General features: G+C 37.9%; 1 protein-coding gene across 5 annotated transcripts in view; it reads left to right on the top strand.

Annotated features, from left to right (window-relative positions):
- Positions 1-18859, top strand: part of TOX (thymocyte selection associated high mobility group box) — a 298710-nt gene that overhangs the window by 94303 nt on the left and 185548 nt on the right. The gene's annotated exons all lie outside the window — the stretch shown is intronic.

Raw genomic sequence — 18859 nt, 5'->3', positions numbered from 1 at the left:
TATTAGTAAGAAGATTTCAGGACACTTGAAAAAGGATTTGCTGAGTTTTGCCAACCCATCCTGCCATGTCCAGAAAGCTTAAGCTCCCTTAAAAACAAGCACACAAACAAGGCTGTTTTCAGTAGACTTTCCTGGGTGAGGTGGCTTTGGGGGGCAGGGATTCTTCTACACGGGAAAGCTGCTCATTGTGCTGAGGAGATAGACTAGAAATAAATAGGATTTTCCTCCAAAGGAAAGAGTTTTTGATGGATTGAAATCACATTGGTGGCAGGCTAATCCTTGGTCTCTTTGTTACTTTGGCTTTTGTTAAATAATGTCCAGTTACTACCTGTATCTTATGGTTTTTAGATAAATTATGTGTAATTGTCAATACTGACATGTTCCATGAGCCAAGTGAAAAGGGATCTAAAAAAACAATATGTCTGAAATTAGCTTCATGGTTTTTCCATGAGTTCTTCTTTTAACCAAGCATACTTCTTTTCTCAGAGGCACTAGCTGTATTTCATTTCAGAGAGCAATGACGAGAAGCTCCCTTTCTTACTATCACGACCGTTACCACTGCGATTCAGGTATGCAAACGTACACGTGTACCGGCAACCTGGACTTTATCAGGGAGGCCAGTGGAGGGGACGTGCACAGTGATCTTTTTTTCAAAACCCCTGTTGGTCCTGTCCCTTAACGCATTTGTTTTTCATAGCGATTGTGTCTATAGGAGAAATAACCTGTGTTTCCCTTAGTGCAGTGAATGCTGATGATAGCACTTGGCCGATTATGAGGCATCGGCTGTACTGTTATAGTTGATCTTCCCAGTATCTCCGTGTGGTAGGCATTATTAGCCCAGGTTTGTTGAGGAGGGCTGTGAGGACCGAGATTTAGAAAGGTTAAATGGCGTCCACAATCTCATACAGCTCTCGGGTGATACAACTGGGATCACACTCCCCTCAAAACCCATTGCCTCATGGTGGAGTCCAGAGTGATTATGGCAGGCAGAGAGGTAACTGTAAATGGAACCTTCGCAGATACTACATTTCAATTTTGGTTAACCCCTTCATTCGTAAAATTATATGCAAGATTTTTTTTTTTTTTTTTTTTGCGGTATGCGGGCCTCTCACTGTTGTGGCCTCTCCCATTGCGGAGCACAGGCTGCGGACGCGCAGGCGCAGCGGCCATGGCTCACGGGCCCAGCCGCTCCGCGGCATGTGGGATCCTCCCGGACCAGGGCATGAACCCGTGTCTCCCGCATCGGCAGGCGGATTCTCAACCACTGCGCCACCAGGGAAGCCCATATATGCAAGATTTTAATATTATCTTCTCAGCAGATTCCCCACCTAAAATACTTCAGCTGTCTTTTGCAATATTTGAATTCTTCCATGATGGTCTTTCTGAAATACAGTAATAATAATAGGCATAATAATTACTAACATATTTATGACCTGCTTTTTGAGTATAAGGCAGCTTATTAAACATTTTATTTGCACTGTATCATTTAATATTTGCAATAATCTTTTCATTAAATACTCTTTGTATCCTTATTTTATTCATAAGAAAACTCAGGCTTCTAGATTTTAAGAAACTAACCCAAGATTTTATAACTACTTAAGTGGAAGAACTAGAAGTGAACCCAGACCAAACTCTAGAGCCTATGCTCATAAATTCTGCACTATTTTATAACTTAAACAAACTTTAAAGATCATTTTTAACGTCAAGAGTATAGTTCTGTTAGGAACCCAATAGCTCTTTAATCTTCTGAATCAAACAAAAACTCTAAAGGAGACATCCTATTCTCCTTCCATGTTTATTCCAAATCTATGTTACAGATGACTGACAGCTGGTCAGATTTTTAAATACATGTTTCATTTGCATATTGCTTGCCGATTTCACCCCTCCCTTTGCTGGTGCAATGCTGCAGGTGAGATTAAATGGCAGCAGGAGGTGCAAAACTGGGAGTTGCTCACTTTATATTTGATTGTTCTGAAGTAGAGACTGGAACTTACAGTGGGAAAGGAAGGGATCTAAAAGAATATACTCTACCTCCGTGAGAAAGTAAAGAAAAAGGAGAAGGCAGAATGTGGAAGAGGAAGGGAGTGGGAAGGAAAGGGGAGATAGAAGAACCCAGAGAACTCATGACGGAAGGTGAGAATGCGTGCTCCTGGGAGCCTTGTACTCATTAAGAAAGAAAAAAAGAGGAGAAGAAGGAAGGAAAGAATTAATGAGTAAAGAAAGGAAGGAAGGGAGGAAGGGGGGGAGGGATAGAGAGCTGGAGGGAAGGAAGAAAAACTAAACAAAATTTAAGCCAGAACCAAGAACTGGAGTGAAGTATCTGCTGAGTCTTTCCTTGCCCTGCTCTTCCCTAAGAAACAGCACTGTTCATAGCTTTAACCCGGGTTAGCTGAATATTTGTGGTGTGCCCAATGCTGTTACGAAATGGACTCACTGCTGGTTACAAATGTGGCCATCTTTATAGCTAGACAGTGTGATTGGCCAATGAGTTTTCCAGGGGGAGAAATGCCACAAGGCCACCACCATGAGAAATTTTGTTGCCATCGAGAAGGCCACCGCACTGAGAGACTTCTCTTGGGATGCGTCATTCCCACGGAACTCTGCAGGCTTTACGACTGCTTGTTAAGTCCCATGTGATTTCTGGAGCAACGACTTTTGTGTCTCCTTACGGAAGGGCCCGTCTTCAGATGAAGGAGTGGACTGCCGCACGGACCGTGACCTTTCACGGCTTAGGGCAGGCCTGGCAGACAGGAACACGTGGACTCCGCTGCAGCCCCTCTGACAGGACGGGGTTTCAGTGAGCACAGATTTTTTTTTTTTTCTTTTATTAAAAGGTGGGTATAGTCGGTGGAATTCCCATTGTTTCTCATTTATCCATTAAAAATCTTCTCTCACAGACAGCGATTTAAACCTGTACAGTTTCTTTTTTTTTTTTTTTTAATTTTTAATTTTTTATTTTTTTTTAACATCTTTATTGGAGTATAATTGTTTTACAATAGTGTGTTAGTTTTCCCTCTACAACAAACTAAATCAGTTATACATACACACATGCTCCCACATCTCCTCCCTCTTGCATCACCCTCTCTCCCACCCTCCCTATCCCACCCCCCCAGGCGGTCACAAAGCACAGAGGTGATCTCCCTGTGCTATGCAGCAGCTTCCCACCAGCTATCTAATTTACATTTGATAGTGTATATATGTCCCTGCCACTCCCCCACTTCGTCACAGCCCACCCTTCCCCCTCCCCATATCCTCAAGTCCATGCTCGAGTAAGTCTGTGTTTTATTCCCGTCCTACCACTAATCTCTTCATGACATTTTTTTCCCTTAGAGTCCATATATATGTGTTAGCATACGGTATTTAAACCTGTACAGTTTCTTTAATATATTTCATTCTACCACTAAATTAGCCTCAAAATGTGGTTAATAAAATGAGACTTGTAAATCTGGATATAACATAGTCCTCTCATTCAAGCAAATGCACACATAATTTAACCAGTCTTTTACCAGTTGACCTGAGGAAAATGGAAATCACTCCAATTAAAGTTTGCATTTGATGAAAGAAACTGATAAGAGTAAAAAGAAATAATCTATGAAAATGAAAAAAAAAATGTGCAGTATACTTTATCTGTTTTGAAAGCCCAAATAACCACGAGTTCAAATTTGAGTTCAGTGGAAGTGAAGCAGGTAAGAGATAACTGCATGGAAAAATTGTCATGCTAAATTTGAAAGTAACTAGGGTCTTCTTAAGAAAGAAATATTTTCCTCAATTAGGTTATCAGTGCTATAGCTGATAACCTTCCTGATAAACTTCTCAGACTTCCCCAAAGTCGGTTATCCCATATGTCAACTTTGTTTTTACTCATGTAGTTTAATATCTTTAGAAAATATTTGAATAATGTCAGCATATGTTACAACTTCATGGACAGAATGATTAATCAAGTTTGCTCGAAAATGCCAACACTTCTTTTATTTATTTACTTGCTTATTACCCCTAGTATTACCCCATTACTTATTATCTACTTAGTACCCACCATTTCCAGAAGGAATTGGAAGAGGTTCTGTTGTTCATTCAACAGTTTATTTCCTTCCTCTTTAAATTGTGGTTTGGTTGTAAACAAGTTACATTGATCAGATATCATTATGCAAATTTTGTTCATTGATTTCTATCCCCGACTGAATGTTTCACATCCCTTCATATTTTCTCTGAATATAGAGCCTTGGTTTACACTTTGAGATGTACAGTTCTAAACTCTAGAAACTAGTTTACAGCTCCCATGCATCCCGTAAAACATTATACATATGGTCTTCTACCGAAGAAGTTCATGCATTGCGGTTTATGTGTTACTCCCCTTTTCTACCAATTTTAGACATAGTCCCAGTAGGTTAAATTAACTTTTCAAGAAAGAATAATTTCATTGAACTGTGTCAAATGACAGAGTATCATTTAAAAAAAAAAAAAAAAGGTTTCTTAACTGAAAAAAGTTGTGACAACGCCATACTTTCCTGCAGAGCAGTGGTGATGCTGACAGCTGCAAGAACATGTGAAAAGTGGTGGTTTGTTTTGTGAGCACTAGGGGAACGCAAGGGGCTGGCAGGGCCTTACTGTCAGGCCTGGGGTGCTATGCTAAGGCACTTCTAGTTTCTCTGAACCTTGGTAGTCCGGGATTTTGCTGCCCACTTCCAACATGATTCTGTCTATCGGCAAGTGTGTACCCAGCTCATGCCTGTACTCAGCATCATTCCTAATGGAGGTTAAGAGAAGAAAGAAATCTATGCATTCTAGAGTTAGGAAGGAGGTTTCCTGGAGGCCCTGGGATATTAGAAGACACAACTAAAATGCCTGCATTTAAATGGAATTTTCTCCAAGAGTTATTTTTTAGTCTGGAAGTACACAAATTCTAAATTTCGGTCAACTTATTACAATTAGCTATTTAAAGTTAGTGTCTCAAGAATTAAGGGCCGGTAGTATGTCCAAGGCCAAAGTTAAATATTACGTTTTAAAGAAGGTTGCTGGTATTGCAGTCACTCCATCAATATTTAATGAATGTTATCAGAGGGCAAGATATACATTAGGCCCTTTGGGAGAAATATAAAGTATAGAAAAGAAGTGACACCTGTTCTTGATAAGATTGCAATCTAGCAGTCCTTGACAATGCAGATAGAATTACAGGACTCCGATCAAAAAGATCTAAGCATATACCTAATTACAACTTTTTTCCTTCCCCACCCCCACTTCCTTCTCCCAAGGAAAATGTCCATCATAATAGAACAGCAGCCACTTTTCCAAAAGAGGACGTAAATCCATCAGGGCACAGGATTACTTTAAAAGCCAGTGATAGGACTTAGTGAGTTAGGAAAACAGCATCCCAGTTTTTCTGAAACTATGTCTTTCGTTTTTTGTCAGGAATCTCGTAGTGTATGTTCCCGCGTATGTGTGCAAAGACCAGAGGCTTAGGAGTTATATGTCAAATCTTTTCTTTTACTAAAGAAAAGCAGCATGGACACAATGAATCTAAAACGTGAATGTTCAGAGAACATTCGTTTTCTGACAAATGAAAGTCAAAGTGCATTGCCGGGCTTATTCAAACATTAATCAGGAATCCATGCAAAACGTCTCCATAAGCAAGAGCATATGCCAGGGAGTGCTTTAGACAATAACTGTATGCACATTTGGCAAACCGAGGCAGGAGGGCAGCCCAAGGCTGTGCCTAGAATTGTCTGATAAGTACAGACCCTGGCTGTGCTGCTTTACTAATAAAAAGATAGGAGAAGAAAAATGCATCCAAACTGCTAAACAAATAGCTTTAAATCCACCCAGGACAGCGGTGCTCTTTCAACATAACATGAGCCAGAGGGCTGGTGGGTAGCAAGATAGTCGGCTTCGAGCTTCACTGCAGCAGAACCTTGGGGAAAAATGAAAGACACCATTTCAGTTCCAAGAAGGTTGTCAATGAGCAAGTCTTGGTCATTCCAGAAACCAACTTGATTATTAACAGGTCTGTTCTCATTGTTTCATGCTGACTAAAAAAAAAAAGGATGATAGAAATTTGGTAACTCATGGCTGTTTAGGAAGTGAATTCTACTAGAAAACTAGTTATAGTATATTTTGATCGTTTTTACTTTTCCAGGTTGTAATAAGTTACCATTTAGAAATGCAGAAATGTGATAAAATCCCTATCCATATGTATAGGATCCCATTTACCAGCCGTTGTTACTCATTTATAGAAAGTATTACCTACCTTCCTTTTAGCTCTATTCAATAATTTAAACACATGATACCTAGGTTGTAATACTTGCTGTAATCATTTTTACTGTAGAATTTTTAAAAACCATTTATGATAATGATGTTTTCATGTTATGATTATACAAAATAAATTTCTAAAAATATTTAAATATTAACATTATTTGCAGAATAAAATTAAAGTATAATCACATATATTTCAGGTATAGGTTACTATGCTGGAGTTCTTTCAATGCTGGACTAAGTGAACAAACATTGCTGTTTACTATGGCCACAAAGAAAAGTGTGCTATTTTATTATTCCACCAATGATAATAATAAAAAATAACCCAACATTCATAATAATAGTCACCATTTACTATGTCACATGGAGTACATGTCAAGCACTATATTAGGTATTTACGTTGTCTCACTTAATCTCTAAAACTGCCCCTGGGGCTTCCCTGGTGGCGCAGCGATTGAGAGTCCGCCTGCCGATGCAGGGGACGCGGGTTCGTGCCCCGGTCCGGGAGGATCCCACGTGCCGCGGAGCGGCTGGGCCCGTGAGCCGAGAGGCCACAACAGTGAGAGGCCCGCGTAAGCAAAAAAAAAAAAAAAAAAAAAAAACTGCCCCTGAATGATAAGAATTTTTATCCAATTTTTTCAGGTGAGTTACCTGATTCCTATAGGGGTTAAATAATTTGCTTGAATTTTCATAGTTAATAAGTAGTAGAACCAGCAATCTTACTCAAAGACCATGCTCTTTCAGGTCTTATTTTAAATCTAACAAAAACTTCTTTTTCCAGTGGAATATAGGTCTTTAATTTTTATTATGCATACAAGTGCTAATGTCTCTATTTAAAATGTGTTTCATTTATAGATTAGTGTCATATATTAGCCCTTAGAATGATGACTGAAAGCTTGACATACATAAGCAACCACAAAAATTGAGATAGTGTGTGTTGTGGACATTACTAAAAGTCACCTCAGTGGGAGAAAAGATAAAGCTATAGAAAATTGCAGTTGACTGGAATCTAACTACACTAGTTGCTTACAATTGATTGTGTGTTATTCAACCACAAAGATAAATTAGAACATGGGCTACTGCAATAGAAAAGTGGTTTAGATGTCACAGAGACAGTATGACTATTTTTATCTTTCAGTTGTATTTGTAAACCATAGCTTACAGTGGCTGAAATGACATTGAACTGTTTTTCTCTTTGATGATTTACAGCCCGTATAGTGCATTTGTAAGAGCGGATGTCACGTTTTATGTATTTGAAAGTGTCAACTCTGCTGACTTATGTCTGAAGACTCTGTTCAGGAATCAATAGAATGTAGTGATTTCCATTTTTGAAAAGTGATTTCCCCAGCATCGTAAAAAACGACACATAGTGACTATTGGTCATTATAATGCCGCAGTTAAACTCTTATTTTCGGTCTTGTATTTTACATACATCATACCATTGATCATTATTTTGTGAAATCTGACTTGAATGAACAAGGAAGGTTCTAGTGAGCTGATCATGTCTGTGCTTAAACAAATTAAACAATGTTCGCATTTCATCTCAGACATAGCTGTCCAAAGTCTGTAAGATGGATTGAGCAAAGGAAAATGCATCAAGGTTTTCATAATAAAAAATTATTCCCAGAAAGTCCACATATACTTTATTCATCCCATATTTCAAATTGATTTTCATTTTACCATTTAGGGTGCAGTTACTGGTTGTCCCATCTTTTAAAAAGTCAAATTTGCATTTAAATAGAAACTGTTTCAATCATTTAACGTCGGAACCCAAACATTTTATTCATTCTTTTTTTTTTTCTCTCTTTTCTGCCTTTCACTGTTGTACTTTTCCATAGTCATCATGAGTTCTGAACTTGCATAAAGACTGTAAGCTCCCTCTTCTTTTTGTCACTCATTAAAATCCCATTGCTGATAGATCTTTGGAAATAGGCCAGGCTCAGGTGAGAGCAGAGTGTAAAGAACCTCACAGCTGACAAGTCAGGGTAGCAGAATAATCTTCAATTAGACCTGAAAAAGAAAACATTTCAATGAGTGTAACTTAACAAAGTAATGTAGTAACCAAGGCGGGAAAAAAAGGCGCTCAAAATAATAACCATGCAAGTTATTTTTCTTTACATTGAAATAATAGACTAATTTTTGTTACCTAGTAACTAAGAGTATAACTACTTTTCAGGAAAACTGTAAATGTGTAAAAATATTTTGAAGGTTGGTTTGATTTTTGTTTACTTAAATCAAAGCCATTTATTTTTGGAAGAGGATGAACCAAAGGTCAGTTTTATGACCTTTAACATGAAATTAGCTCTGAAGGCTCAAGTTAAAAATTTGAAAACACAATGAAACACGACTCTAAATGTAAGGAATTTACATTCAGCATTTATAGGCATCTGTGTGTCCCTTTTTATTCATTTTAGACACCATTTTCAACAATTTGAGAACATCAAGAAATGGCTTTAGTTGACTTGAACTTGCATTACATCCATTCTGCCACAAAACTTCTTAAAATTAATGACTGATTTATTCCTGGTAAGAAAGACTATGTCATAATACTTATCTTATTGCCCATTTACTGTCTTTTTTTCCTTGTGAAACAAAAGCAAAGCACTATAATTTTAATTCACTGATAATATCATATATATATTAAATGGTTAGAAGATATAATAATAAAATACTAGAGTTTCACTTCATTATGTGCCTGTACTTTAAAATAAGGTATTTCAATATTTTAAATTGTACCATTGTCAAGATGCTCCTTGACAACAGAGAGACATTTTCATTGATAAAGAGAAAGCTTCTATAGCCAACGTATTCATAAGACATAATAATTCTACTCTGAGTATTTTATCAGTTATTTTTCCTGGTCTTCTCTGATTAGACCTGAGTGTGTGTTTGCAACTAACAGTGCAACATATATCATTTTGTCACCTGAAAGCTATTTCTTACTAATTGAATAGGATAAAAATTTCAAAAAAACAGACCAAAGTTACTCAAAACAATAGTACTTTTTAATCTTCTTTGGTTTTGTTCTACTAACGGATCTCTAGATTTCCTTATTTTTAATCTTCATACTCAGGTCTGTCATTAAAACTTACGATGGCAACTCATTTGCATCTTGTATGCTCACTTGAGTGAGTGAGGCACAAAATACCGTGTTCTCAATTTTGTTTAGTCCGGTTAATTCAAGTCCCATAGAGACTGATGTTTGATTACAGTGAGTTGGGTCACTTTTTCCATCATTGGATGTTGGCTTGTTTCTGAGTGCAGTTTTTTACGGTGTAGATGGGAAGTATGCATTAGGCAGAAGTGAAGGAGATTGAACCACGAATATTTAGGATTACTTAAGTCAATAAAACTATTTGTGTAGAATTAGAAGAGGAAAGACAGAAACGACTGTCAGGTGGCTCTTGCTAGGTTCTTTGATACATGAGCATCACAGTCTACATCGAAAAGGCTGTAACCTTGAACCTCAGTATAAACACGAGGAGCCTGGGAAAGTCCTTTATGTCACATGGGAGGTGAATAAGTTGAGGCAGATGAAGAGTAATCTTCGATCTTGCAGTTTTTAGCTGACTCACCTCTGCTTGGAGGCTGTTGTGGCAGAGATAATTACCAGTTGTACTAAGCTTGCTATCATAATTCTATCACGAGTCCATATTCTCTTTCTTATTCAGAGAATCTCGATAGGTTTGTGGGAAGAGAGAGAGAAACACCCAAAATGAGATAAAAAAGCACTTTTGAATTTCATAATTGAATTGCCTGGTTTGAATTTAATTTCTTGAATCACTTCATTATTTTCCTGAGGGTCCTGAATTTTTACCATGAGTATAGTGATACACGACAAAAAGAAAATTTTCTTTGAGATGGAGTTTTGATCACTTTAGTATGTGTGTGTCTGTTTCTGATTACTGAAATAATATCGCTACACAAGTGTCAGACACAGAAATTTTCAACTCAATTTCTGTATACAGCTGTACTACAAGTGTCAAGGCAATGCTGATCTAGAGCAAGTTACCTACTAAGTAATAAGGCTAAATAATTTGAATCAAGTTAATTATACAGACTACTAGTGGAATTAAAAGATTCTTCAGCCGAACTGAGTATGTCTAAACAAGAAAGTTCTGTTACTATTGGGTTGATCTAAAAACTATTTATAATGAAAAAAGTTGGCTCAGTTATGAATCCAGCAGATAGGACAATATCTAATTGCATTTTTCATATTATCTAGCTCATTTTTTCCAGTGAACTTTAAATAATATTCATATAGCCTCTAGCACCTCCCTTTGTACATGCTGCATATTCCCAAAGTGTCTTCACTATAATTACTTTATTATTCCTAGAGTGTGTCACCCTAGATATGATTTTCCTTTCTTATCACTTTCTCTTTAATATTACTTCTCCCTTGCTGCCAGTCAATTTGATTTAGCCTTATTTTATAACCCCCTCAGCTGTTATCTATAAGAACTGAATATACACATTCTTTTCATTTCCTCCAAAGGATTCCCTACTCTTTTACCCTGTATATAGTAGATCTTTTTAGATCAAATTCTTCCTCCTGTGAAGAAATGACATATTTTAAAAGGGTACCCAATTGTGAGTACACACACACACACATGCACAAACACATATATTAGTATTTTAACTAAATATCCAGATTCCTAATTTCTTTTGCTCTTCCTGTCTTTATTTCCGGGCTTGCAGAATTACAAAGAAAAATACTTTTACATTATTTTGAGTGTTAAACCTGAATTTTAAAGCCAAATCCAGCCCCTCTGTGTCTGCCTTGTAAGTTCCTGCATTGATCACGCAAAATGGCTTGGCTGTCTCCTCCACTCATGACATGACAGAAACTCATTCAAGTTAATAAATCTGCTTTTCTCTAGAAATCCCCCGTCACATTGTGAATTGGACTCGGTAGCTCCCCATATACCTCTTGCTTAAAAAATACATCACCGCGCCGTTACGTCTGTGGTGCTTCCGCCTCCAGTGATCTTCTCTGCTGTCTCTGTCACGCACAGATGGGGATAGTCGTGCTATCAAGACTCATGAATCTGGCTCCTTAAGATATGTCCTCTGTACCAGCGTTCTTATCTCAAAGTGACCAAACCTCAATGTGTTTATTTTATATTTTATATTAAAATAGGTCCTCGGTAGTCATTGACCCCATGATTCCACATTCTTTTTTCTTTCCCCTTCAGGGTCTACAGTATTACACAAAAGTCTTAACTGTTTGTTCATGTTCAGAAACTTTGTCGACTTTACCTTTTAGTGTCTTTTCACTTTTGACTTACTGTACCATGCAGGGACTTAATTTCCTTTTTCTGGTCCTAGTGCTTTAATTTCTTATCTTTTCCTAAGTTATGTATTGATATTCCGAAGGTCAAAGAATTTAGCTTTTTTTTTGTTTTCAGGCTTCTTCATCAGGTTCATCTTAAGTGGGCTGGCCACTTGTCCTTATATTAGTTGTTTTCAGTCATGTCTTTAATCTTAAAAGCAAAAACATTTTGTTCTCCCATGATGGCAGTCTGGATACCAATGAGAGTTGCCAAAATTCTCTATAACAATTTGAATTTAGTTTCATTTCGGTTATTGGGAAGAATCAGCTGCTCTTGGAAATTCATGTCACCAAAACAAATGTTTTAATTTTAAAGCAAACATTTTGATTATAAACATGATGCCAAAGAAAACATTTGGTAGCTCTAGGAAGCAACAGATTGAACTGAATTAATAAAATGAATTAGTTACTGGCGAATTTGGAGTGCACTCTGTTGGAAGGATTTAGGAAATTCACCTGATTTTTTGCACTCAGACTGTCTTACTGTTTGAGATCAAGCTCCACCTTTGGACTTCAAAATAGGAAAACTTTCTGAATTGATTATTCATTTAACAGAGTCTTTGTAGGCAGTGAATGATGATTATATGTTCCTAATTATTTGGGGGACCAGATATACTTTTAGGCTGCTACTGATTAATAACTAAAACATTTAAAAAATCTTACCATATATTGTTATTGAGTCAAGGCTAATCCTTTTCCTCATATTAAATTAATTATTTTGTACATATTCACCATTGATTATCTCATGTTAATATGATGAAAGTATTGTATCTGATAATTATTGTCTGAACATTAATATAATGCTGATGGCCTGAGAATAAGCAATTTCCAAATTTATAATACTATTGTAAATAACTTGCATATTTTATTTTATTTTCATTCAATTTTATTAAAAAAAATTTTTTTTATACAGCAGGTTCTTATTTGTTATCTGTTTTTTTTTTTTTTTTTTTTTTTTTGTGGTACGCGGGCCTCTCACTGTCGTGGCCTCTCCCGTTGCGGAGCACAGGCTCCGGATGCGCAGGCTCAACGGCCATGGCTCACGGGCCCAGTTGCTCCGCGGCATGTGGGATCTTCCCGGACCCGGGCACGAACCCGTGTCCCCTGCATCGGCAGGCGGATTCTCAACCACTGCGCCACCAGGGAAGCCCTGTTATCTGTTTTATACATATTAGTGTATACATGTCAATCCCAATCTCCCAGTTCATCCCACCACCACCCCCGCCCACCAGCTTTCCCCCCTTGGTGTCCATAACGTTTGTTCTCTGCATCTGTGTCTCTGTTTCTGCCTTGCAAACCAGTTCATCTTTACCATTTTTCTAGATTCCACATATATGCATTAATATACGATATTCGTTTTTCTCTTTCTGACTTACTTCACTCTGTATGACAGTCTCTAGGTCCATCCACGTCTCTACACATGACCCAATTTCATTCCTTTTTATGGCTGAGTAATATTCCATTGTATATATGTACCACATCTTCTTTATCCATTTGTATGTCGATGGGCATTTAGGTTGCTTCCATGACCTGGCTATTGTAAATAGTGATACAATGTACATTGGGGTGCATGTGTCTTTTTGAATTATGGTTTTCTCTGGGTATATGCCCAGTAGTGGGATTGCTGGATGATATAGTAACTCTATTTTTAGTTTTTTAAGGAACCTCCATACTCCTCTACACAGTGGCTGTATCAATTTGCATTCCCACCAACAGTGCAAGAGGGTTCCCTTTTCTCCACACCCTCTCCAGCATTTGTTGTTCGTAGATTTTCTGATGATGCCCATTCTAACTGGTGTGAGGTGGTCATTGTAGTTTTGATTTGCATTTCTCTAATAATTAGTGATGTTGAGCATCTTTTCATGTGCCTATTGGCCATCTGTATGTCTTCTTTGGAGAAATGTCTATTTAGGTCTTCTGGCCATCTTTTGATTGGGTTTTTTTTTTTTTTAATATTGAGCTGCATGAGCTGTTTGTATATTTTGGAGATTAATCCTTTGTCCGTTGATTTATTTGCAAATATTTTCTCCCATTCGGGGGGTTATCTTTTCGTCTTGTTCATAGTTTCCTTTGCTGTGCAAAAGCTTTTAAGTTTCATTAGGTCCCATTTGTTTATTTTTACTTTTATGTCCATTATGCTAGGAGGTGGGTCAAAAATGGTCTTGCTGTGATTTATGTCAGAGTGTTCTTCCTATGTTTTCCTCTAAGAGTTTTAAAGTGTCCAGTCTTACACTTAAGTCTTTAATCCATTTTGAGTGTATTTTTCTGTATGGTGTTAGGGAGTGTTCTCATTTCATTCTTTGACATGTAGCTGTCCAGTTTTCCCAGCACCACTTATTGAAGAGACTGTCTTTTTTTCATTGTATATCCTTGCCTCCTTTGGCATAAATTAATTGACCATTTGTGCATGGGTTTATCACTGGGCTTTCTATCCTGTTCCACTGATCTGTATTTCAGTTTTTGTGCCAGTACCATATTGTCTTGATTACTGTAGCTTTGTAGTATAGTCTGAAGTCAAGGAGTCTGATTCCTCCAGCTCCATTTTTTTTCCCTCAAGACTGCTTTGGCTATTCAGGGTCTTTTGTGTCTCCATACAAATTTTAAGATTTTTGGTTCTAGTTCTGTAAAAAATGCCATTGGTAATTTGATAGGGATTGCATTGAATCTGTAGATTGCTTTGGGCAGTATAGTAATTTTCAAACATTGATTCTTCCAATCCAAGAACATGGTATATCTCTCCATCTATTTGTGTTATCTTTGATTTCTTTTATCAGTGTCTTATAGTTTTCTGAGTACAGGTCTTTTACCTCCTTAGGTAGGTTTATTCCTAAGTATTTTTTTCTTTTTGTTGAAATGGTGAATGGGGTTGTTTCCTTAATTTCTCTTATCTTTTTTTGTCAGTGTATAGGAATGCAAGAGATTTCTGTGCATTAATTTTGTATCCTGCAACTTTACCAGATTCATTGATTAGCTCTAGTAGTTTTCTGGTGGCATCATTAGGATCCTCTATGTATAATATCATGTCGTCTGAAAACAGAGTTTTACTTCTTTTCCAATTTGGATTCCTTTTATTTCTTTCTCTTCTCTGATTGCCATAGCTAGGACTTCCAAAACTATGTTGAATAATAGTGGTGAGAGTGGATATCCTTTTCTTGTTCCTGATCTTAGAGGAAATGCTTTCAGTTTTTCACCATTGAGAATGATGTTGGCTGTGAGTTTGCCATATGTCGTCTTTATTCTGTTGAGGAAGGTTCCCTCTGTGCCCACTTTCTGGAGAGTTTTTTATCATAAATGGGTATTGAATTTTGTCAAAAGCTTTTTCTGCATCTATTGAGATGATGATATGGTTTTTATTCTTCAGTTTGTTAATATGGTGTATCACATCGATTGATCTGCTTATATTGATGAATCCTGGCATCCCTGGGATAAATCCCACTTGATCATGGTGTATGATCCTTTTAATGTGTTGTTGGATTCTGTTTGTTAGTATTTTGTTGAAGATTTTTGCATCTGTATTCATCAGTGATCTTGGCCTGTGAGATTCTTTTTTTGTAGTATCTTTGTCTGGTTTTGGTATCAGGGTGATGATGACCTCATAGAATGAGTTTGGGAGTGTTACCTTCTCTGCAATTTTTTGGAAGAGTTTGAGAAAGATGGGTGTTAGCTCTTCTCGAAATGTTTGATAGAATTCACCTGTGAAGCCATCTGGTCCTGGACTTTTGTTTGTTGGAAGTTTTTAAATTACAGTTTCAATTTCATTACTTGTGATTGGTCTGTTCATATTTTCTATTTCTTCCTGGTTCAGTCTTAGAAGGTTACACCTTTCTGAGAATTTGTCCATTTCTTTGAGGTTGTCTGTTTTATTGGCATAGAGTTGCTTGTAGTAGTCTCTTATGATGCTTTGTATTTCTGCAGTGTCCATTGCATCTTCTTTTTCATTTCTAATGTTATTGATTGGAGTCCTCTCACTCTTTTTCTTGTTGAGTCTAGCTAAAGGTTTATCAATTTTGTTTACCTTCTCAAAGAACCAGCTTTTAGTTTTATTGATCTTTGCTATTGTTTTCTTTGTTTCTATTTCATTTATTTCTGCTCTGATCTTTATGATTTCTTTCCTTCTACTAACTTTGGGTTTTGTTTGTTCTTCTTTCTCTATTTCCTTTAGGTGTAAGGTTAGATGGTTTATTTGAGATTTTTCTTGTTTCTTGAGGTAGGATTGTATTGCTATAAACTTCCCTCTTAGAACTGCTTTTGCTGCATCCCAGAGGTTTTGGATCATCATGTTTTCATTGTCATTTGTCTCTAGGTAATTTTTGGTTTCCTCTTTGATTTCTTCAGTGGTCTCTTGGTTATTTAGTAACGTATTGTTTAGCCTCCATGTGTTTGTGTGTTTTACATTTTTTTCCCCTGTAATTTATTTCTAATCTCATAGCATTGTGGTTGGAAAAGATGCTTGATATGATTTCAGTTTTCTTAAATTTACCAAGGCTTGATTTGTGACCCAAGATGTGATCTATCCTGAAGAATACACTTGAGAAGAAAGTGTAATCTGCTGTTTTCGGATGGGATGTTCTATAAATATCAGTTAAATCTATCTGGTCTGTTGTGTCATTTAAAGCTTGGATTTCCTTATTAATTTTCTGTCTGGATGATCTGTGCATTGGTGTAAGTGAGGTGTTAAAAGTCCCCCACTATTATTGTGTTACTGTCGATTTCTCCTTTCATGGTTGTCAACATTTGCGTCATGTATTGAGGTGCTCCTATGTTGGGTGCATAAACATGTATAATTGTTATATCTTCTTCTTGGATTGATCCTTTGATCATTAGGTAGTGTCCCTCCTTATCTCTTGTAGCAGTCTTTATTTTAAAGTCTATTTTATCTGATATGAGTATTGCTACTCCAGCTTTCTTTTTGATTTCCATTTGTATGGAATATCTTTTTCCAGCCCCTCACTTTCAGTCTGTATGTGTCCCTAGATCTGAAGTAGATCTCTTGTAGACAGCATGTATATGGGTCTTGTTTTAGTCTCCATTCAGCGAGCCTGTGTCTTTTTGTTGGAGCATTTAATCCATTCACATTTAAGGTAATTATCAATATATATGTTCCTATTACCATTTTCTTAATTGTTTTGGGTTTGTTTTTGTAGGTCCTTTTCTTCTCTTATGTTTCCGAGTTAGCAGTACGTTCCTTTAGCATTTGTCGTAGAGCTGGTTGCATGTTGCTGAATTCTCTTAGCTTTTGCTTGTCTGTAAAGCTTTTGATTTCTTCATCAAATCTGAATGAGATCCTTGCCGGGTAGAGTAATCTTGGTTGTAGGTTCATCCCTTTCATCACTTTAAGTATATCATGCCACTCCCTTCTGACCTGTAGACTTTCTGCTGAGAAATCAGCTGTTAACCTTATGGGAGTTCCCTTTTATGTTATTTGTCATTTTTCCCTTGTTGCTTTTAATAGTTTTTCTTTGTCTTTAATTTTTGTCAGTTTGATTGCTATGTATGTTGGTGTGTTTCTCCTTGGGTTTATCCTGCCTGGGACTCTCTGTTCTTCCTGGACTTGGGTGGCTATTTCCTTTCCCATGTTAGGGAAGTTTTCAACTATAATCTCTTCAAATATTTTATCAGGTCCTTTCTGTCACTCTTCTCCTTCTGGGACCCCTGTAATGCGAATGTTGTTGCATTTAATGTTGTCCCAGAGATCTCTTAGGCTGTCTTCCTTTCTTTTCATTCTTTTTTCTTTATTCTGTTCCATGGCAGTGAGTTCCACCATTCTGCCAGGTCATTTATCCATTCTTCTGCCTCAGTTATTCTGCTACTGATTCCTTCTAGTGTATTTTTCATTTCAGTCACTGTATTGTTCACCTCTGTTTGTTCTTTAATTCTTCTAGGTCTTTGTTAAACATTTTTTGCATCTTCTTGATCTGTGCCTCCATTCTTTTTCCGAGGTCCTGGATCACCTTCACTATCATTATTCTGAATTCTTTTTCTGGAAGGTTGCCTGTCTCCACCTCATTTAATTGTTTTTCTGGGGTTTACTATTGTTCCTTCATCTGGTACATAGTCCTCTGCCTTTTCATTTTGTCTGTCTTTCTGTGAATGTGGTTTTTGTTCCACAGGCTGCAGGATTGTAGTTCTTCTTGCTTCTGCTGTCTGCCCTCTGGTGGATGAGGCTATCTGAGAGGCTTGTGCAAGCTTCCTGATGGGAGGGACTGCTGGTGGGTAGAGGTGGGTGTTGCCCTGGTTCACAGAGCTCAGTAAAACTTTAATCCACTTGTCTGCCGATGGGTGGGGCTGAGTTCCCTCCCTGTTGTTTGTTTGGCCTGAGGCAACCCAGCACTGGAGACTGCAGTCTCTTGGTGGGGCTAATGGTGGACTCTGGGAGGGCTCAAGCCAAGGAGTACTTCCCAGAACTTCTGCTGCCAGTGTCCTTGTCCCTGCAGTGAGCCACAGCCACCCACTGCCTCTGCAGGAGACCCTCCAACACTAGCAGGTAGGTCTGGTTCAGTCTCCTATTCGGTCATTGCTCCTTCCCCTGGGTCCCGATGTGCACACGGCTTTGTGTGTGCCCTCCAAGAGTGGAGTCTCTTTGTCCCCCAGTCCTGTCGAAATCCTGCAATCAAATCCTGCTAGCCTTCAAAGTCTGTTTCTCTGGGAATTCCTCCTGTTGCCAGAGCCCCAGGTTGGGAAGCCTGACGTGGGGCTCAGAACCTTCACTCCAGTGGGTGGACTTGTGTGGTATAAGTGTTCTCCAGTTTGTGAGTCACCCACCCAGCAGTCATGGGATTTGATTTTATTGTGATTGCGCGCCCTCCTACCGTCTCATTGCGGCTTCTAATTTGTCTTTGGATGTGGGGTGTCTTTTTTGGGGAGTTCCAGTGTCTTCCTGTTGATGATTGTTCAGCAGTTAGTTGTGATTTCGGTGCTCTTGCAAGAGGGCGTGAGCACACGTCCTTCCACTCCGCCATCCTGAACCAATGTCCATTCAACCAGTGCAAGTTATTAGTTGCTGTTGAGTCATAGTTTCCTCACGTGATTATGGAGGCTGCAACTCTGAAATCTGCAGAGTGGGCCAGCAAGCCGGAGACCTGGGGAAAAGCCAATGTTGCCGTTCAAGTCAGAGGGCGTCTGTCTCAGTTTGCATGTTTTAGATGTATACTTTATACAGGGTCAAAAGTAAAAAGTTGCTAGTGAAATATCTGTTTATCTGTTGGCTGTGACTCTGAACTTTTGAAGATATTCTACATGCTCCATAAAATCTTGTCGAATAATGTCTATAAACACAATACT

This window comes from Kogia breviceps, chromosome 17, assembly GCF_026419965.1.
Source record: "Kogia breviceps isolate mKogBre1 chromosome 17, mKogBre1 haplotype 1, whole genome shotgun sequence".
NCBI lineage: Eukaryota > Metazoa > Chordata > Mammalia > Artiodactyla > Physeteridae > Kogia > Kogia breviceps.
This window is presented reverse-complemented; position numbering and strand designations above follow the sequence as displayed.